The 19612-nt window shown below is 45.5% G+C and overlaps 18 non-coding genes across 18 annotated transcripts; all 18 read left to right on the forward strand.

Annotated features, from left to right (window-relative positions):
* The first annotated feature begins 762 nt into the window (after positions 1 to 762).
* Positions 763 to 845, forward strand: TRNAL-CAG (transfer RNA leucine (anticodon CAG)). Its single transcript has one exon. It is a non-coding gene; the product is annotated as a tRNA-Leu (tRNA).
* An 872-nt stretch (positions 846 to 1717) lies between these two features.
* Positions 1718 to 1800, forward strand: TRNAL-CAG (transfer RNA leucine (anticodon CAG)). The gene has a single exon. It is a non-coding gene; the product is annotated as a tRNA-Leu (tRNA).
* Positions 1801 to 2684: 884 nt separating this feature from the next.
* On the forward strand, positions 2685 to 2767 carry TRNAL-CAG (transfer RNA leucine (anticodon CAG)). The gene has a single exon. It is a non-coding gene; the product is annotated as a tRNA-Leu (tRNA).
* Positions 2768 to 3612: 845 nt separating this feature from the next.
* Positions 3613 to 3695, forward strand: TRNAL-CAG (transfer RNA leucine (anticodon CAG)). Its single transcript has one exon. It is a non-coding gene; the product is annotated as a tRNA-Leu (tRNA).
* Positions 3696 to 4579: 884 nt separating this feature from the next.
* TRNAL-CAG (transfer RNA leucine (anticodon CAG)) lies at positions 4580 to 4662 on the forward strand. Its single transcript has one exon. It is a non-coding gene; the product is annotated as a tRNA-Leu (tRNA).
* Positions 4663 to 5546: 884 nt separating this feature from the next.
* On the forward strand, positions 5547 to 5629 carry TRNAL-CAG (transfer RNA leucine (anticodon CAG)). The gene has a single exon. It is a non-coding gene; the product is annotated as a tRNA-Leu (tRNA).
* Positions 5630 to 6513: 884 nt separating this feature from the next.
* TRNAL-CAG (transfer RNA leucine (anticodon CAG)) lies at positions 6514 to 6596 on the forward strand. Its single transcript has one exon. It is a non-coding gene; the product is annotated as a tRNA-Leu (tRNA).
* An 884-nt stretch (positions 6597 to 7480) lies between these two features.
* Positions 7481 to 7563, forward strand: TRNAL-CAG (transfer RNA leucine (anticodon CAG)). Its single transcript has one exon. It is a non-coding gene; the product is annotated as a tRNA-Leu (tRNA).
* Positions 7564 to 8550: 987 nt separating this feature from the next.
* TRNAL-CAG (transfer RNA leucine (anticodon CAG)) lies at positions 8551 to 8633 on the forward strand. Its single transcript has one exon. It is a non-coding gene; the product is annotated as a tRNA-Leu (tRNA).
* Positions 8634 to 9620: 987 nt separating this feature from the next.
* TRNAL-CAG (transfer RNA leucine (anticodon CAG)) lies at positions 9621 to 9703 on the forward strand. The gene has a single exon. It is a non-coding gene; the product is annotated as a tRNA-Leu (tRNA).
* A 604-nt stretch (positions 9704 to 10307) lies between these two features.
* Positions 10308 to 10390, forward strand: TRNAL-CAG (transfer RNA leucine (anticodon CAG)). Its single transcript has one exon. It is a non-coding gene; the product is annotated as a tRNA-Leu (tRNA).
* Positions 10391 to 11235: 845 nt separating this feature from the next.
* On the forward strand, positions 11236 to 11318 carry TRNAL-CAG (transfer RNA leucine (anticodon CAG)). The gene has a single exon. It is a non-coding gene; the product is annotated as a tRNA-Leu (tRNA).
* A 987-nt stretch (positions 11319 to 12305) lies between these two features.
* Positions 12306 to 12388, forward strand: TRNAL-CAG (transfer RNA leucine (anticodon CAG)). The gene has a single exon. It is a non-coding gene; the product is annotated as a tRNA-Leu (tRNA).
* Positions 12389 to 13375: 987 nt separating this feature from the next.
* TRNAL-CAG (transfer RNA leucine (anticodon CAG)) lies at positions 13376 to 13458 on the forward strand. The gene has a single exon. It is a non-coding gene; the product is annotated as a tRNA-Leu (tRNA).
* Positions 13459 to 14062: 604 nt separating this feature from the next.
* TRNAL-CAG (transfer RNA leucine (anticodon CAG)) lies at positions 14063 to 14145 on the forward strand. Its single transcript has one exon. It is a non-coding gene; the product is annotated as a tRNA-Leu (tRNA).
* Positions 14146 to 15901: 1756 nt separating this feature from the next.
* On the forward strand, positions 15902 to 15984 carry TRNAL-CAG (transfer RNA leucine (anticodon CAG)). The gene has a single exon. It is a non-coding gene; the product is annotated as a tRNA-Leu (tRNA).
* A 2158-nt stretch (positions 15985 to 18142) lies between these two features.
* On the forward strand, positions 18143 to 18225 carry TRNAL-CAG (transfer RNA leucine (anticodon CAG)). Its single transcript has one exon. It is a non-coding gene; the product is annotated as a tRNA-Leu (tRNA).
* A 1208-nt stretch (positions 18226 to 19433) lies between these two features.
* On the forward strand, positions 19434 to 19516 carry TRNAL-CAG (transfer RNA leucine (anticodon CAG)). The gene has a single exon. It is a non-coding gene; the product is annotated as a tRNA-Leu (tRNA).
* Positions 19517 to 19612: the final 96 nt, after the last annotated feature.

Below are 19612 nucleotides of genomic sequence, written 5' to 3' on the forward strand. Positions count from 1 at the left end.
TCCCTTTTCTTCCTGCTTCATAGGCCACTGGTCTGGTTAAACCACGGGGTGTGAGTTTCATTCTCACTGGTGCCTAACTTCTAGGCTGATGCTCAAAAGGAACATTGGAACCCCGTTAGCCAGTAGAACATAATATGCTTGTTCTCGGGGAGAGAAGCTAATTAACCTTGCAGATAAGATTCCTTTGAATGGTCAATTGATGTTGCTGCAAGCTTTGGAAACCACTCAGGTTTCTTTTTCAGGGTTCTGATAGGATATATCTGAAGAAACATTTATACACATACTAGGCTGATGTCAAAATCCTGCTTCTAAACCAGCAACTTGAAGAAAGGTAGAAAAAGTCCTTCAAGCTTTCCTCCGTTCAACCTTTGAATGCGAAATACTCAATCAGATCGTGGAAGATCACCACCAGTAAGTGACAAACTGATCCAGTCTTTATACTTCATCCCAAGAATTGGACTCTTAATGTCACCATTTTTTCTTTGCGCTTTGCATTTTTTTTTCACACCTGCGTATTTGAGGATAGCTGCATGATCTTTCCTGGAGGCGTGGGTTCAAATCCCACCCCTTGACAGCCAAGTGTTTGCTCTTACGCGTCACGGATTGGGATTCCAGCGGGGGTCTGTGTGAGGAGCGGCAAAGTTGCTCTGTTCTGCGCAAGTACAGACTTGCAGATGTTGACAAGTGCCTCAATTTTATGCTTAACGCTTACCATGATGTCTAGTATCACCACGAAGCGCCAAAGCATACTGCCACATGAGAGTCAGGATGGCCGAGCGGTCTAAGGCGCTGCGTTCAGGTCGCAGTCTCCTCTGGAGGCGTGGGTTCGAATCCCACTTCTGACAGGCTAGCTTTTCCTTAAATATTAAGCAAGGCCATTTTTCTCAGGGCTCCCGAAGTCAACTTTGAAAGCAGTTTGAGGAACATCAGAAAGGGGAAAAAAACACCACGCCAATCCCTTTTCTTCCTGCTTCATAGGCCACTGGTCTGGTTAAACCACAGGGTGTGAGTTTCATTCTCACTGGTGCCTAACTTCTAGGCTGATGCTCAAAAGGAACATTGGAACCCCGTTAGCCAGTAGAACATAATATGCTTGTTCTCGGGGAGAGAAGCTAATTAACCTTGCAGATAAGATTCCTTTGAATGGTCAATTGATGTTGCTGCAAGCTTTGGAAACCACTCAGGTTTCTTTTTCTGGGTTCTGATAGGATATATCTGAAGAAACATTTATACACATACTAGGCTGATGTCAAAATCCTGCTTCTAAACCAGCAACTTGAAGAAAGGTAGAAAAAGTCCTTCAAGCTTTCCTCCGTTCAACCTTTGAATGCGAAATACTCAATCAGATCGTGGAAGATCACCACCAGTAAGTGACAAACTGATCCAGTCTTTATACTTCATCCCAAGAATTGGACTCTTAATGTCACCATTTTTTCTTTGCGCTTTGCATTTTTTTTTCACACCTGCGTATTTGAGGATAGCTGCATGATCTTTCCTGGAGGCGTGGGTTCAAATCCCACCCCTTGACAGCCAAGTGTTTGCTCTTACGCGTCACGGATTGGGATTCCAGCGGGGGTCTGTGTGAGGAGCGGCAAAGTTGCTCTGTTCTGCGCAAGTACAGACTTGCAGATGTTGACAAGTGCCTCAATTTTATGCTTAACGCTTACCATGATGTCTAGTATCACCACGAAGCGCCAAAGCATACTGCCACATGAGAGTCAGGATGGCCGAGCGGTCTAAGGCGCTGCGTTCAGGTCGCAGTCTCCTCTGGAGGCGTGGGTTCGAATCCCACTTCTGACAGGCTAGCTTTTCCTTAAATATTAAGCAAGGCCATTTTTCTCAGGGCTCCCGAAGTCAACTTTGAAAGCAGTTTGAGGAACAAGAAACCCTCCATCAGAAAGGGGAAAAAAACACCACGCCAATCCCTTTTCTTCCTGCTTCATAGGCCACTGGTCTGGTTAAACCACGGGGTGTGAGTTTCATTCTCACTGGTGCCTAACTTCTAGGCTGATGCTCAAAAGGAACATTGGAACCCCGTTAGCCAGTAGAACATAATATGCTTGTTCTCGGGGAGAGAAGCTAATTAACCTTGCAGATAAGATTCCTTTGAATGGTCAATTGATGTTGCTGCAAGCTTTGGAAACCACTCAGGTTTCTTTTTCAGGGTTCTGATAGGATATATCTGAAGAAACATTTATACACATACTAGGCTGATGTCAAAATCCTGCTTCTAAACCAGCAACTTGAAGAAAGGTAGAAAAAGTCCTTCAAGCTTTCCTCCGTTCAACCTTTGAATGCGAAATACTCAATCAGATCGTGGAAGATCACCACCAGTAAGTGACAAACTGATCCAGTCTTTATACTTCATCCCAAGAATTGGACTCTTAATGTCACCAGTTTTTCTTTGCGCTTTGCATTTTTTTTTCACACCTGCGTATTTGAGGATAGCTGCATGATCTTTCCTGGAGGCGTGGGTTCAAATCCCACCCCATGACAGCCAAGTGTTTGCTCTTACGCGTCACGGATTGGGATTCCAGCGGGGGTCTGTGTGAGGAGCGGCAAAGTTGCTCTGTTCTGCGCAAGTACAGACTTGCAGATGTTGACAAGTGCCTCAATTTTATGCTTAACGCTTACCATGATGTCTAGTATCACCACGAAGCGCCAAAGCATACTGCCACATGAGAGTCAGGATGGCCGAGCGGTCTAAGGCGCTGCGTTCAGGTCGCAGTCTCCTCTGGAGGCGTGGGTTCGAATCCCACTTCTGACAGGCTAGCTTCCGAAGTCAACTTTGAAAGCAGTTTGAGGAACAAGAAACCCTCCATCAGAAAGGGGAAAAAAACACCACGCCAATCCCTTTTCTTCCTGCTTCATAGGCCACTGGTCTGGTTAAACCACGGGGTGTGAGTTTCATTCTCACTGGTGCCTAACTTCTAGGCTGATGCTCAAAAGGAACATTGGAACCCCGTTAGCCAGTAGAACATAATATGCTTGTTCTCGGGGAGAGAAGCTAATTAACCTTGCAGATAAGATTCCTTTGAATGGTCAATTGATGTTGCTGCAAGCTTTGGAAACCACTCAGGTTTCTTTTTCAGGGTTCTGATAGGATATATCTGAAGAAACATTTATACACATACTAGGCTGATGTCAAAATCCTGCTTCTAAACCAGCAACTTGAAGAAAGGTAGAAAAAGTCCTTCAAGCTTTCCTCCGTTCAACCTTTGAATGCGAAATACTCAATCAGATCGTGGAAGATCACCACCAGTAAGTGACAAACTGATCCAGTCTTTATACTTCATCCCAAGAATTGGACTCTTAATGTCACCATTTTTTCTTTGCGCTTTGCATTTTTTTTTCACACCTGCGTATTTGAGGATAGCTGCATGATCTTTCCTGGAGGCGTGGGTTCAAATCCCACCCCATGACAGCCAAGTGTTTGCTCTTACGCGTCACGGATTGGGATTCCAGCGGGGGTCTGTGTGAGGAGCGGCAAAGTTGCTCTGTTCTGCGCAAGTGCAGACTTGCAGATGTTGACAAGTGCCTCAATTTTATGCTTAACGCTTACCATGATGTCTAGTATCACCACGAAGCGCCAAAGCATACTGCCACATGAGAGTCAGGATGGCCGAGCGGTCTAAGGCGCAGCGTTCAGGTCGCAGTCTCCTCTGGAGGCGTGGGTTCGAATCCCACTTCTGACAGGCTAGCTTTTCCTTAAATATTAAGCAAGGCCATTTTTCTCAGGGCTCCCGAAGTCAACTTTGAAAGCAGTTTGAGGAACAAGAAACCCTCCATCAGAAAGGGGAAAAAAACACCACGCCAATCCCTTTTCTTCCTGCTTCATAGGCCACTGGTCTGGTTAAACCACGGGGTGTGAGTTTCATTCTCACTGGTGCCTAACTTCTAGGCTGATGCTCAAAAGGAACATTGGAACCCCGTTAGCCAGTAGAACATAATATGCTTGTTCTCGGGGAGAGAAGCTAATTAACCTTGCAGATAAGATTCCTTTGAATGGTCAATTGATGTTGCTGCAAGCTTTGGAAACCACTCAGGTTTCTTTTTCAGGGTTCTGATAGGATATATCTGAAGAAACATTTATACACATACTAGGCTGATGTCAAAATCCTGCTTCTAAACCAGCAACTTGAAGAAAGGTAGAAAAAGTCCTTCAAGCTTTCCTCCGTTCAACCTTTGAATGCGAAATACTCAATCAGATCGTGGAAGATCACCACCAGTAAGTGACAAACTGATCCAGTCTTTATACTTCATCCCAAGAATTGGACTCTTAATGTCACCATTTTTTCTTTGCGCTTTGCATTTTTTTTTCACACCTGCGTATTTGAGGATAGCTGCATGATCTTTCCTGGAGGCGTGGGTTCAAATCCCACCCCATGACAGCCAAGTGTTTGCTCTTACGCGTCACGGATTGGGATTCCAGCGGGGGTCTGTGTGAGGAGCGGCAAAGTTGCTCAGTTCTGCGCAAGTACAGACTTGCAGATGTTGACAAGTGCCTCAATTTTATGCTTAACGCTTACCATGATGTCTAGTATCACCACGAAGCGCCAAAGCATACTGCCACATGAGAGTCAGGATGGCCGAGCGGTCTAAGGCGCTGCGTTCAGGTCGCAGTCTCCTCTGGAGGCGTGGGTTCGAATCCCACTTCTGACAGGCTAGCTTTTCCTTAAATATTAAGCAAGGCCATTTTTCTCAGGGCTCCCGAAGTCAACTTTGAAAGCAGTTTGAGGAACAAGAAACCCTCCATCAGAAAGGGGAAAAAAACACCACGCCAATCCCTTTTCTTCCTGCTTCATAGGCCACTGGTCTGGTTAAACCACAGGGTGTGAGTTTCATTCTCACTGGTGCCTAACTTCTAGGCTGATGCTCAAAAGGAACATTGGAACCCCGTTAGCCAGTAGAACATAATATGCTTGTTCTCGGGGAGAGAAGCTAATTAACCTTGCAGATAAGATTCCTTTGAATGGTCAATTGATGTTGCTGCAAGCTTTGGAAACCACTCAGGTTTCTTTTTCAGGGTTCTGATAGGATATATCTGAAGAAACATTTATACACATACTAGGCTGATGTCAAAATCCTGCTTCTAAACCAGCAACTTGAAGAAAGGTAGAAAAAGTCCTTCAAGCTTTCCTCCGTTCAACCTTTGAATGCGAAATACTCAATCAGATCGTGGAAGATCACCACCAGTAAGTGACAAACTGATCCAGTCTTTATACTTCATCCCAAGAATTGGACTCTTAATGTCACCATTTTTTCTTTGCGCTTTGCATTTTTTTTTCACACCTGCGTATTTGAGGATAGCTGCATGATCTTTCCTGGAGGCGTGGGTTCAAATCCCACCCCATGACAGCCAAGTGTTTGCTCTTACGCGTCACGGATTGGGATTCCAGCGGGGGTCTGTGTGAGGAGCGGCAAAGTTGCTCTGTTCTGCGCAAGTGCAGACTTGCAGATGTTGACAAGTGCCTCAATTTTATGCTTAACGCTTACCATGATGTCTAGTATCACCACGAAGTGCCAAAGCATACTGCCACATGAGAGTCAGGATGGCCGAGCGGTCTAAGGCGCTGCGTTCAGGTCGCAGTCTCCTCTGGAGGTGTGGGTTCGAATCCCACTTCTGACAGGCTAGCTTTTCCTTAAATATTAAGCAAGGCCATTTTTCTCAGGGCTCCCGAAGTCAACTTTGAAAGCAGTTTGAGGAACAAGAAACCCTCCATCAGAAAGGGGAAAAAAACACCACGCCAATCCCTTTTCTTCCTGCTTCATAGGCCACTGGTCTGGTTAAACCACGGGGTGTGAGTTTCATTCTCACTGGTGCCTAACTTCTAGGCTGATGCTCAAAAGGAACATTGGAACCCCGTTAGCCAGTAGAACATAATATGCTTGTTCTCGGGGAGAGAAGCTAATTAACCTTGCAGATAAGATTCCTTTGAATGGTCAATTGATGTTGCTGCAAGCTTTGGAAACCACTCAGGTTTCTTTTTCAGGGTTCTGATAGGATATATCTGAAGAAACATTTATACACATACTAGGCTGATGTCAAAATCCTGCTTCTAAACCAGCAACTTGAAGAAAGGTAGAAAAAGTCCTTCAAGCTTTCCTCCGTTCAACCTTTGAATGCGAAATACTCAATCAGATCGTGGAAGATCACCACCAGTAAGTGACAAACTGATCCAGTCTTTATACTTCATCCCAAGAATTGGACTCTTAATGTCACCATTTTTTCTTTGCGCTTTGCATTTTTTTTTCACACCTGCGTATTTGAGGATAGCTGCATGATCTTTCCTGGAGGCGTGGGTTCAAATCCCACCCCATGACAGCCAAGTGTTTGCTCTTACGCGTCACGGATTGGGATTCCAGCGGGGGTCTGTGTGAGGAGCGGCAAAGTTGCTCTGTTCTGCGCAAGTGCAGACTTGCAGATGTTGACAAGTGCCTCAATTTTATGCTTAACGCTTACCATGATGTCTAGTATCACCACGAAGCGCCAAAGCATACTGCCACATGAGAGTCAGGATGGCCGAGCGGTCTAAGGCGCTGCGTTCAGGTCGCAGTCTCCTCTGGAGATGTGGGTTCGAATCCCACTTCTGACAGGCTGGGTTTTCCTTAAATATTAAGCAAGGCCATTTTTCTCAGGGCTCCCGAAGTCAACTTTGAAAGCAGTTTGAGGAACAAGAAACCCTCCATCAGAAAGGGGAAAAAAACACCACGCCAATCCCTTTTCTTCCTGCTTCATAGGCCACTGGTCTGGTTAAACCACGGGGTGTGAGTTTCATTCTCACTGGTGCCTAACTTCTAGGCTGATGCTCAAAAGGAACATTGGAACCCCGTTAGCCAGTAGAACATAATATGCTTGTTCTCGGGGAGAGAAGCTAATTAACCTTGCAGATAAGATTCCTTTGAATGGTCAATTGATGTTGCTGCAAGCTTTGGAAACCACTCAGGTTTCTTTTTCAGGGTTCTGATAGGATATATCTGAAGAAACATTTATACACATACTAGGCTGATGTCAAAATCCTGCTTCTAAACCAGCAACTTGAAGAAAGGTAGAAAAAGTCCTTCAAGCTTTCCTCCGTTCAACCTTTGAATGCGAAATACTCAATCAGATCGTGGAAGATCACCACCAGTAAGTGACAAACTGATCCAGTCTTTATACTTCATCCCAAGAATTGGACTCTTAATGTCACCATTTTTTCTTTGCGCTTTGCATTTTTTTTTCACACCTGCGTATTTGAGGATAGCTGCATGATCTTTCCTGGAGGCGTGGGTTCAAATCCCACCCCATGACAGCCAAGTGTTTGCTCTTACGCGTCACGGATTGGGATTCCAGCGGGGGTCTGTGTGAGGAGCGGCAAAGTTGCTCTGTTCTGCGCAAGTGCAGACTTGCAGATGTTGACAAGTGCCTCAATTTTATGCTTAACGCTTACCATGATGTCTAGTATCACCACGAAGCGCCAAAGCATACTGCCACATGAGAGTCAGGATGGCCGAGCGGTCTAAGGCGCTGCGTTCAGGTCGCAGTCTCCTCTGGAGGTGTGGGTTCGAATCCCACTTCTGACAGGCTAGCTTTTCCTTAAATATTAAGCAAGGCCATTTTTCTCAGGGCTCCCGAAGTCAACTTTGAAAGCAGTTTGAGGAACAAGAAACCCTCCATCAGAAAGGAGGCTAGCTTTTCCTTAAATATTAAGCAAGGCCATTTTTCTCAGGGCTCCCGAAGTCAACTTTGAAAGCAGTTTGAGGAACAAGAAACCCTCCATCAGAAAGGGGAAAAAAACACCACGCCAATCCCTTTTCTTCCTGCTTCATAGGCCACTGGTCTGGTTAAACCACGGGGTGTGAGTTTCATTCTCACTGGTGCCTAACTTCTAGGCTGATGCTCAAAAGGAACATTGGAACCCCGTTAGCCAGTAGAACATAATATGCTTGTTCTCGGGGAGAGAAGCTAATTAACCTTGCAGATAAGATTCCTTTGAATGGTCAATTGATGTTGCTGCAAGCTTTGGAAACCACTCAGGTTTCTTTTTCAGGGTTCTGATAGGATATATCTGAAGAAACATTTATACACATACTAGGCTGATGTCAAAATCCTGCTTCTAAACCAGCAACTTGAAGAAAGGTAGAAAAAGTCCTTCAAGCTTTCCTCCGTTCAACCTTTGAATGCGAAATACTCAATCAGATCGTGGAAGATCACCACCAGTAAGTGACAAACTGATCCAGTCTTTATACTTCATCCCAAGAATTGGACTCTTAATGTCACCATTTTTTCTTTGCGCTTTGCATTTTTTTTTCACACCTGCGTATTTGAGGATAGCTGCATGATCTTTCCTGGAGGCGTGGGTTCAAATCCCACCCCATGACAGCCAAGTGTTTGCTCTTACGCGTCACGGATTGGGATTCCAGCGGGGGTCTGTGTGAGGAGCGGCAAAGTTGCTCTGTTCTGCGCAAGTACAGACTTGCAGATGTTGACAAGTGCCTCAATTTTATGCTTAACGCTTACCATGATGTCTAGTATCACCACGAAGCGCCAAAGCATACTGCCACATGAGAGTCAGGATGGCCGAGCGGTCTAAGGCGCTGCGTTCAGGTCGCAGTCTCCTCTGGAGGTGTGGGTTCGAATCCCACTTCTGACAGGCTAGCTTTTCCTTAAATATTAAGCAAGGCCATTTTTCTCAGGGCTCCCGAAGTCAACTTTGAAAGCAGTTTGAGGAACAAGAAACCCTCCATCAGAAAGGAGGCTAGCTTTTCCTTAAATATTAAGCAAGGCCATTTTTCTCAGGGCTCCCGAAGTCAACTTTGAAAGCAGTTTGAGGAACAAGAAACCCTCCATCAGAAAGGGGAAAAAAACACCACGCCAATCCCTTTTCTTCCTGCTTCATAGGCCACTGGTCTGGTTAAACCACGGGGTGTGAGTTTCATTCTCACTGGTGCCTAACTTCTAGGCTGATGCTCAAAAGGAACATTGGAACCCCGTTAGCCAGTAGAACATAATATGCTTGTTCTCGGGGAGAGAAGCTAATTAACCTTGCAGATAAGATTCCTTTGAATGGTCAATTGATGTTGCTGCAAGCTTTGGAAACCACTCAGGTTTCTTTTTCAGGGTTCTGATAGGATATATCTGAAGAAACATTTATACACATACTAGGCTGATGTCAAAATCCTGCTTCTAAACCAGCAACTTGAAGAAAGGTAGAAAAAGTCCTTCAAGCTTTCCTCCGTTCAACCTTTGAATGCGAAATACTCAATCAGATCGTGGAAGATCACCACCAGTAAGTGACAAACTGATCCAGTCTTTATACTTCATCCCAAGAATTGGACTCTTAATGTCACCATTTTTTCTTTGCGCTTTGCATTTTTTTTTCACACCTGCGTATTTGAGGATAGCTGCATGATCTTTCCTGGAGGCGTGGGTTCAAATCCCACCCCATGACAGCCAAGTGTTTGCTCTTACGCGTCACGGATTGGGATTCCAGCGGGGGTCTGTGTGAGGAGCGGCAAAGTTGCTCTGTTCTGCGCAAGTGCAGACTTGCAGATGTTGACAAGTGCCTCAATTTTATGCTTAACGCTTACCATGATGTCTAGTATCACCACGAAGCGCCAAAGCATACTGCCACATGAGAGTCAGGATGGCCGAGCGGTCTAAGGCGCTGCGTTCAGGTCGCAGTCTCCTCTGGAGGTGTGGGTTCGAATCCCACTTCTGACAGGCTGGGTTTTCCTTAAATATTAAGCAAGGCCATTTTTCTCAGGGCTCCCGAAGTCAACTTTGAAAGCAGTTTGAGGAACAAGAAACCCTCCATCAGAAAGGGGAAAAAAACACCACGCCAATCCCTTTTCTGATGTCAAAATCCTGCTTCTAAACCAGCAACTTGAAGAAAGGTAGAAAAAGTCCTTCAAGCTTTCCTCCGTTCAACCTTTGAATGCGAAATACTCAATCAGATCGTGGAAGATCACCACCAGTAAGTGACAAACTGATCCAGTCTTTATACTTCATCCCAAGAATTGGACTCTTAATGTCACCATTTTTTCTTTGCGCTTTGCATTTTTTTTTCACACCTGCGTATTTGAGGATAGCTGCATGATCTTTCCTGGAGGCGTGGGTTCAAATCCCACCCCATGACAGCCAAGTGTTTGCTCTTACGCGTCACGGATTGGGATTCCAGCGGGGGTCTGTGTGAGGAGCGGCAAAGTTGCTCTGTTCTGCGCAAGTACAGACTTGCAGATGTTGACAAGTGCCTCAATTTTATGCTTAACGCTTACCATGATGTCTAGTATCACCACGAAGCGCCAAAGCATACTGCCACATGAGAGTCAGGATGGCCGAGCGGTCTAAGGCGCTGCGTTCAGGTTGCAGTCTCCTCTGGAGGCGTGGGTTCGAATCCCACTTCTGACAGGCTAGCTCCCGAAGTCAACTTTGAAAGCAGTTTGAGGAACAAGAAACCCTCCATCAGAAAGGGGAAAAAAACACCACGCCAATCCCTTTTCTTCCTGCTTCATAGGCCACTGGTCTGGTTAAACCACGGGGTGTGAGTTTCATTCTCACTGGTGCCTAACTTCTAGGCTGATGCTCAAAAGGAACATTGGAACCCCGTTAGCCAGTAGAACATAATATGCTTGTTCTCGGGGAGAGAAGCTAATTAACCTTGCAGATAAGATTCCTTTGAATGGTCAATTGATGTTGCTGCAAGCTTTGGAAACCACTCAGGTTTCTTTTTCAGGGTTCTGATAGGATATATCTGAAGAAACATTTATACACATACTAGGCTGATGTCAAAATCCTGCTTCTAAACCAGCAACTTGAAGAAAGGTAGAAAAAGTCCTTCAAGCTTTCCTCCGTTCAACCTTTGAATGCGAAATACTCAATCAGATCGTGGAAGATCACCACCAGTAAGTGACAAACTGATCCAGTCTTTATACTTCATCCCAAGAATTGGACTCTTAATGTCACCATTTTTTCTTTGCGCTTTGCATTTTTTTTTCACACCTGCGTATTTGAGGATAGCTGCATGATCTTTCCTGGAGGCGTGGGTTCAAATCCCACCCCATGACAGCCAAGTGTTTGCTCTTACGCGTCACGGATTGGGATTCCAGCGGGGGTCTGTGTGAGGAGCGGCAAAGTTGCTCTGTTCTGCGCAAGTGCAGACTTGCAGATGTTGACAAGTGCCTCAATTTTATGCTTAACGCTTACCATGATGTCTAGTATCACCACGAAGCGCCAAAGCATACTGCCACATGAGAGTCAGGATGGCCGAGCGGTCTAAGGCGCTGCGTTCAGGTCGCAGTCTCCTCTGGAGGTGTGGGTTCGAATCCCACTTCTGACAGGCTAGCTTTTCCTTAAATATTAAGCAAGGCCATTTTTCTCAGGGCTCCCGAAGTCAACTTTGAAAGCAGTTTGAGGAACAAGAAACCCTCCATCAGAAAGGAGGCTAGCTTTTCCTTAAATATTAAGCAAGGCCATTTTTCTCAGGGCTCCCGAAGTCAACTTTGAAAGCAGTTTGAGGAACAAGAAACCCTCCATCAGAAAGGGGAAAAAAACACCACGCCAATCCCTTTTCTTCCTGCTTCATAGGCCACTGGTCTGGTTAAACCACGGGGTGTGAGTTTCATTCTCACTGGTGCCTAACTTCTAGGCTGATGCTCAAAAGGAACATTGGAACCCCGTTAGCCAGTAGAACATAATATGCTTGTTCTCGGGGAGAGAAGCTAATTAACCTTGCAGATAAGATTCCTTTGAATGGTCAATTGATGTTGCTGCAAGCTTTGGAAACCACTCAGGTTTCTTTTTCAGGGTTCTGATAGGATATATCTGAAGAAACATTTATACACATACTAGGCTGATGTCAAAATCCTGCTTCTAAACCAGCAACTTGAAGAAAGGTAGAAAAAGTCCTTCAAGCTTTCCTCCGTTCAACCTTTGAATGCGAAATACTCAATCAGATCGTGGAAGATCACCACCAGTAAGTGACAAACTGATCCAGTCTTTATACTTCATCCCAAGAATTGGACTCTTAATGTCACCATTTTTTCTTTGCGCTTTGCATTTTTTTTTCACACCTGCGTATTTGAGGATAGCTGCATGATCTTTCCTGGAGGCGTGGGTTCAAATCCCACCCCATGACAGCCAAGTGTTTGCTCTTACGCGTCACGGATTGGGATTCCAGCGGGGGTCTGTGTGAGGAGCGGCAAAGTTGCTCTGTTCTGCGCAAGTACAGACTTGCAGATGTTGACAAGTGCCTCAATTTTATGCTTAACGCTTACCATGATGTCTAGTATCACCACGAAGCGCCAAAGCATACTGCCACATGAGAGTCAGGATGGCCGAGCGGTCTAAGGCGCTGCGTTCAGGTCGCAGTCTCCTCTGGAGGTGTGGGTTCGAATCCCACTTCTGACAGGCTAGCTTTTCCTTAAATATTAAGCAAGGCCATTTTTCTCAGGGCTCCCGAAGTCAACTTTGAAAGCAGTTTGAGGAACAAGAAACCCTCCATCAGAAAGGAGGCTAGCTTTTCCTTAAATATTAAGCAAGGCCATTTTTCTCAGGGCTCCCGAAGTCAACTTTGAAAGCAGTTTGAGGAACAAGAAACCCTCCATCAGAAAGGGGAAAAAAACACCACGCCAATCCCTTTTCTTCCTGCTTCATAGGCCACTGGTCTGGTTAAACCACGGGGTGTGAGTTTCATTCTCACTGGTGCCTAACTTCTAGGCTGATGCTCAAAAGGAACATTGGAACCCCGTTAGCCAGTAGAACATAATATGCTTGTTCTCGGGGAGAGAAGCTAATTAACCTTGCAGATAAGATTCCTTTGAATGGTCAATTGATGTTGCTGCAAGCTTTGGAAACCACTCAGGTTTCTTTTTCAGGGTTCTGATAGGATATATCTGAAGAAACATTTATACACATACTAGGCTGATGTCAAAATCCTGCTTCTAAACCAGCAACTTGAAGAAAGGTAGAAAAAGTCCTTCAAGCTTTCCTCCGTTCAACCTTTGAATGCGAAATACTCAATCAGATCGTGGAAGATCACCACCAGTAAGTGACAAACTGATCCAGTCTTTATACTTCATCCCAAGAATTGGACTCTTAATGTCACCATTTTTTCTTTGCGCTTTGCATTTTTTTTTCACACCTGCGTATTTGAGGATAGCTGCATGATCTTTCCTGGAGGCGTGGGTTCAAATCCCACCCCATGACAGCCAAGTGTTTGCTCTTACGCGTCACGGATTGGGATTCCAGCGGGGGTCTGTGTGAGGAGCGGCAAAGTTGCTCTGTTCTGCGCAAGTGCAGACTTGCAGATGTTGACAAGTGCCTCAATTTTATGCTTAACGCTTACCATGATGTCTAGTATCACCACGAAGCGCCAAAGCATACTGCCACATGAGAGTCAGGATGGCCGAGCGGTCTAAGGCGCTGCGTTCAGGTCGCAGTCTCCTCTGGAGGTGTGGGTTCGAATCCCACTTCTGACAGGCTGGGTTTTCCTTAAATATTAAGCAAGGCCATTTTTCTCAGGGCTCCCGAAGTCAACTTTGAAAGCAGTTTGAGGAACAAGAAACCCTCCATCAGAAAGGGGAAAAAAACACCACGCCAATCCCTTTTCTGATGTCAAAATCCTGCTTCTAAACCAGCAACTTGAAGAAAGGTAGAAAAAGTCCTTCAAGCTTTCCTCCGTTCAACCTTTGAATGCGAAATACTCAATCAGATCGTGGAAGATCACCACCAGTAAGTGACAAACTGATCCAGTCTTTATACTTCATCCCAAGAATTGGACTCTTAATGTCACCATTTTTTCTTTGCGCTTTGCATTTTTTTTTCACACCTGCGTATTTGAGGATAGCTGCATGATCTTTCCTGGAGGCGTGGGTTCAAATCCCACCCCATGACAGCCAAGTGTTTGCTCTTACGCGTCACGGATTGGGATTCCAGCGGGGGTCTGTGTGAGGAGCGGCAAAGTTGCTCTGTTCTGCGCAAGTACAGACTTGCAGATGTTGACAAGTGCCTCAATTTTATGCTTAACGCTTACCATGATGTCTAGTATCACCACGAAGCGCCAAAGCATACTGCCACATGAGAGTCAGGATGGCCGAGCGGTCTAAGGCGCTGCGTTCAGGTTGCAGTCTCCTCTGGAGGCGTGGGTTCGAATCCCACTTCTGACAGGCTAGCTCCCGAAGTCAACTTTGAAAGCAGTTTGAGGAACAAGAAACCCTCCATCAGAAAGGGGAAAAAAACACCACGCCAATCCCTTTTCTTCCTGCTTCATAGGCCACTGGTGCCTAACTTCTAGGCTGATGCTCAAAAGGAACATTGGAACCCCGTTAGCCAGTAGAACATAATATGCTTGTTCTCGGGGAGAGAAGCTAATTAACCTTGCAGATAAGATTCCTTTGAATGGTCAATTGATGTTGCTGCAAGCTTTGGAAACCACTCAGGTTTCTTTTTCAGGGTTCTGATAGGATATATCTGAAGAAACATTTATACACATACTAGGCTGATGTCAAAATCCTGCTTCTAAACCAGCAACTTGAAGAAAGGTAGAAAAAGTCCTTCAAGCTTTCCTCCGTTCAACCTTTGAATGCGAAATACTCAATCAGATCGTGGAAGATCACCACCAGTAAGTGACAAACTGATCCAGTCTTTATACTTCATCCCAAGAATTGGACTCTTAATGTCACCATTTTTTCTTTGCGCTTTGCATTTTTTTTTCACACCTGCGTATTTGAGGATAGCTGCATGATCTTTCCTGGAGGCGTGGGTTCAAATCCCACCCCATGACAGCCAAGTGTTTGCTCTTACGCGTCACGGATTGGGATTCCAGCGGGGGTCTGTGTGAGGAGCGGCAAAGTTGCTCTGTTCTGCGCAAGTACAGACTTGCAGATGTTGACAAGTGCCTCAATTTTATGCTTAACGCTTACCATGATGTCTAGTATCACCACGAAGCGCCAAAGCATACTGCCACATGAGAGTCAGGATGGCCGAGCGGTCTAAGGCGCTGCGTTCAGGTCGCAGTCTCCTCTGGAGGCGTGGGTTCGAATCCCACTTCCTTAAATATTAAGCAAGGCCATTTTTCTCAGGGCTCCCGAAGTCAACTTTGAAAGCAGTTTGAGGAACAATAAACCCTCCATCAGAAAGGGGAAAAAAACACCACGCCAATCCCTTTTCTTCCTGCTTCATAGGCCACTGGTCTGGTTAAACCACAGGGTGTGAGTTTCATTCTCACTGGTGCCTAACTTCTAGGCTGATGCTCAAAAGGAACATTGGAACCCCGTTAGCCAGTAGAACATAATATGCTTGTTCTCGGGGAGAGAAGCTAATTAACCTTGCAGATAAGATTCCTTTGAATGGTCAATTGATGTTGCTGCAAGCTTTGGAAACCACTCAGGTTTCTTTTTCAGGGTTCTGATAGGATATATCTGAAGAAACATTTATACACATACTAGGCTGATGTCAAAATCCTGCTTCTAAACCAGCAACTTGAAGAAAGGTAGAAAAAGTCCTTCAAGCTTTCCTCCGTTCAACCTTTGAATGCGAAATACTCAATCAGATCGTGGAAGATCACCACCAGTAAGTGACAAACTGATCCAGTCTTTATACTTCATCCCAAGAATTGGACTCTTAATGTCACCATTTTTTCTTTGCGCTTTGCATTTTTTTTTCACACCTGCGTATTTGAGGATAGCTGCATGATCTTTCCTGGAGGCGTGGGTTCAAATCCCACCCCATGACAGCCAAGTGTTTGCTCTTACGCGTCACGGATTGGGATTCCAGCGGGGGTCTGTGTGAGGAGCGGCAAAGTTGCTCTGTTCTGCGCAAGTACAGACTTGCAGATGTTGACAAGTGCCTCAATTTTATGCTTAACGCTTACCATGATGTCTAGTATCACCACGAAGCGCCAAAGCATACTGCCACATGAGAGTCAGGATGGCCGAGCGGTCTAAGGCGCTGCGTTCAGGTCGCAGTCTCCTCTGGAGGCGTGGGTTCGAATCCCACTTCTGACAGGCTAGCTTTTCCTTAAATATTAAGCAAGGCCATTTTTCTCAAGGCTCCCGAAGTCAACTTTGAAAGCAGTTTGAGGAACAAGAAACCCTCCATCAGAAAGGGGAAAAAAACACCACGCCAATCCCTTTTCTTCCTGCTTCATAGGCCACTGGTCTGGTTAAACCACAGGGTGTTGACAAGTGCCTCAATTTTATGCTTAACGCTTACCATGATGTCTAGTATCACCACGAAGCGCCAAAGCATACTGCCACATGAGAGTCAGGATGGCCGAGCGGTCTAAGGCGCTGCGTTCAGGTCGCAGTCTCCTCTGGAGGCGTGGGTTCGAATCCCACTTCCTTAAATATTAAGCAAGGCCATTTTTCTCAGGGCTCCCGAAGTCAACTTTGAAAGCAGTTTGAGGAACAATAAACCCTCCATCAGAAAGGGGAAAAAAACACCACGCCAATCCCTTTTCTTCCTGCTTCATAGGCCACTGGTCTGGTTAAACCACAGGGTGTGAGTTTCATTCTCACTGGTGCCTAACTTCTAGGCTGATGCTCAAAAGGAACATTGGAACCCCGTTAGCCAGTAGAACATAATATGCTTGTTCTCGGGGAGAGAAGCTAATTAACCTTGCAGATAAGATTCCTTTGAATGGTCAATTGATGTTGCTGCAAGCTTTGGAAACCACTCAGGTTTCTTTTTCAGGGTTCTGATAGGATATATCTGAAGAAACATTTATACACATACTAGGCTGATGTCAAAATCCTGCTTCTAAACCAGCAACTTGAAGAAAGGTAGAAAAAGTCCTTCAAGCTTTCCTCCGTTCAACCTTTGAATGCGAAATACTCAATCAGATCGTGGAAGATCACCACCAGTAAGTGACAAACTGATCCAGTCTTTATACTTCATCCCAAGAATTGGACTCTTAATGTCACCATTTTTTCTTTGCGCTTTGCATTTTTTTTTCACACCTGCGTATTTGAGGATAGCTGCATGATCTTTCCTGGAGGCGTGGGTTCAAATCCCACCCCATGACAGCCAAGTGTTTGCTCTTACGCGTCACGGATTGGGATTCCAGCGGGGGTCTGTGTGAGGAGCGGCAAAGTTGCTCTGTTCTGCGCAAGTACAGACTTGCAGATGTTGACAAGTGCCTCAATTTTATGCTTAACGCTTACCATGATGTCTAGTATCACCACGAAGCGCCAAAGCATACTGCCACATGAGAGTCAGGATGGCCGAGCGGTCTAAGGCGCTGCGTTCAGGTCGCAGTCTCCTCTGGAGGCGTGGGTTCGAATCCCACTTCCTTAAATATTAAGCAAGGCCATTTTTCTCAGGGCTCCCGAAGTCAACTTTGAAAGCAGTTTGAGGAACAATAAACCCTCCATCAGAAAGGGGAAAAAAACACCACGCCAATCCCTTTTCTTCCTGCTTCATAGGCCACTGGTCTGGTTAAACCACAGGGTGTGAGTTTCATTCTCACTGGTGCCTAACTTCTAGGCTGATGCTCAAAAGGAACATTGGAACCCCGTTAGCCAGTAGAACATAATATGCTTGTTCTCGGGGAGAGAAGCTAATTAACCTTGCAGATAAGATTCCTTTGAATGGTCAATTGATGTTGCTGCAAGCTTTGGAAACCACTCAGGTTTCTTTTTCAGGGTTCTGATAGGATATATCTGAAGAAACATTTATACACATACTAGGCTGATGTCAAAATCCTGCTTCTAAACCAGCAACTTGAAGAAAGGTAGAAAAAGTCCTTCAAGCTTTCCTCCGTTCAACCTTTGAATGCGAAATACTCAATCAGATCGTGGAAGATCACCACCAGTAAGTGACAAACTGATCCAGTCTTTATACTTCATCCCAAGAATTGGACTCTTAATGTCACCATTTTTTCTTTGCGCTTTGCATTTTTTTTTCACACCTGCGTATTTGAGGATAGCTGCATGATCTTTCCTGGAGGCGTGGGTTCAAATCCCACCCCATGACAGCCAAGTGTTTGCTCTTACGCGTCACGGATTGGGATTCCAGCGGGGGTCTGTGTGAGGAGCGGCAAAGTTGCTCTGTTCTGCGCAAGTACAGACTTGCAGATGTTGACAAGTGCCTCAATTTTATGCTTAACGCTTACCATGATGTCTAGTATCACCACGAAGCGCCAAAGCATACTGCCACATGAGAGTCAGGATGGCCGAGCGGTCTAAGGCGCTGCGTTCAGGTCGCAGTCTCCTCTGGAGGCGTGGGTTCGAATCCCACTTCTGACAGGCTAGCTTTTCCTTAAATATTAAGCAAGGCCATTTTTCTCAAGGCTCCCGAAGTCAACTTTGAAAGCAGTTTGAGGAACAAGAAACCCTCCATCAGAAAGGGGAAAAAAACACCACGCCAATCCCTTTTCTTCCTGCTTCATAGGCCACTGGTCTGGTTAAACCACAGGGTGTTGACAAGTGCCTCAATTTTATGCTTAACGCTTACCATGATGTCTAGTATCACCACGAAGCGCCAAAGCATACTGCCACATGAGAGTCAGGATGGCCGAGCGGTCTAAGGCGCTGCGTTCAGGTCGCAGTCTCCTCTGGAGGCGTGGGTTCGAATCCCACTTCCTTAAATATTAAGCAAGGCCATTTTTCTCAGGGCTCCCGAAGTCAACTTTGAAAGCAGTTTGAGGAACAATAAACCCTCCATCAGAAAGGGGAAAAAAACACCACGCCAATCCCTTTTCTTCCTGCTTCATAGGCCACTGGTCTGGTTAAACCACAGGGTGTGAGTTTCATTCTCACTGGTGCCTAACTTCTAGGCTGATGCTCAAAAGGAACATTGGAACCCCGTTAGCCAGTAGAACATAATATGCTTGTTCTCGGGGAGAGAAGCTAATTAACCTTGCAGATAAGATTCCTTTGAATGGTCAATTGATGTTGCTGCAAGCTTTGGAAACCACTCAGGTTTCTTTTTCAGGGTTCTGATAGGATATATCTGAAGAAACATTTATACACATACTAGGCTGATGTCAAAATCCTGCTTCTAAACCAGCAACTTGAAGAAAGGTAGAAAAAGTCCTTCAAGCTTTCCTCCGTTCAACCTTTGAATGCGAAATACTCAATCAGATCGTGGAAGATCACCACCAGTAAGTGACAAACTGATCCAGTCTTTATACTTCATCCCAAGAATTGGACTCTTAATGTCACCATTTTTTCTTTGCGCTTTGCATTTTTTTTTCACACCTGCGTATTTGAGGATAGCTGCATGATCTTTCCTGGAGGCGTGGGTTCAAATCCCACCCCATGACAGCCAAGTGTTTGCTCTTACGCGTCACGGATTGGGATTCCAGCGGGGGTCTGTGTGAGGAGCGGCAAAGTTGCTCTGTTCTGCGCAAGTACAGACTTGCAGATGTTGACAAGTGCCTCAATTTTATGCTTAACGCTTACCATGATGTCTAGTATCACCACGAAGCGCCAAAGCATACTGCCACATGAGAGTCAGGATGGCCGAGCGGTCTAAGGCGCTGCGTTCAGGTCGCAGTCTCCTCTGGAGGCGTGGGTTCGAATCCCACTTCTGACAGGCTAGCTCCCGAAGTCAACTTTGAAAGCAGTTTGAGGAACAAGAAACCCTCCATCAGAAAGGGGAAAAAAACACCACGCCAATCCCTTTTCTTCC

This window comes from Eleutherodactylus coqui, chromosome 7 (genome assembly GCF_035609145.1).
Source record: "Eleutherodactylus coqui strain aEleCoq1 chromosome 7, aEleCoq1.hap1, whole genome shotgun sequence".
NCBI classification, from domain to species: domain Eukaryota; kingdom Metazoa; phylum Chordata; class Amphibia; order Anura; family Eleutherodactylidae; genus Eleutherodactylus; species Eleutherodactylus coqui.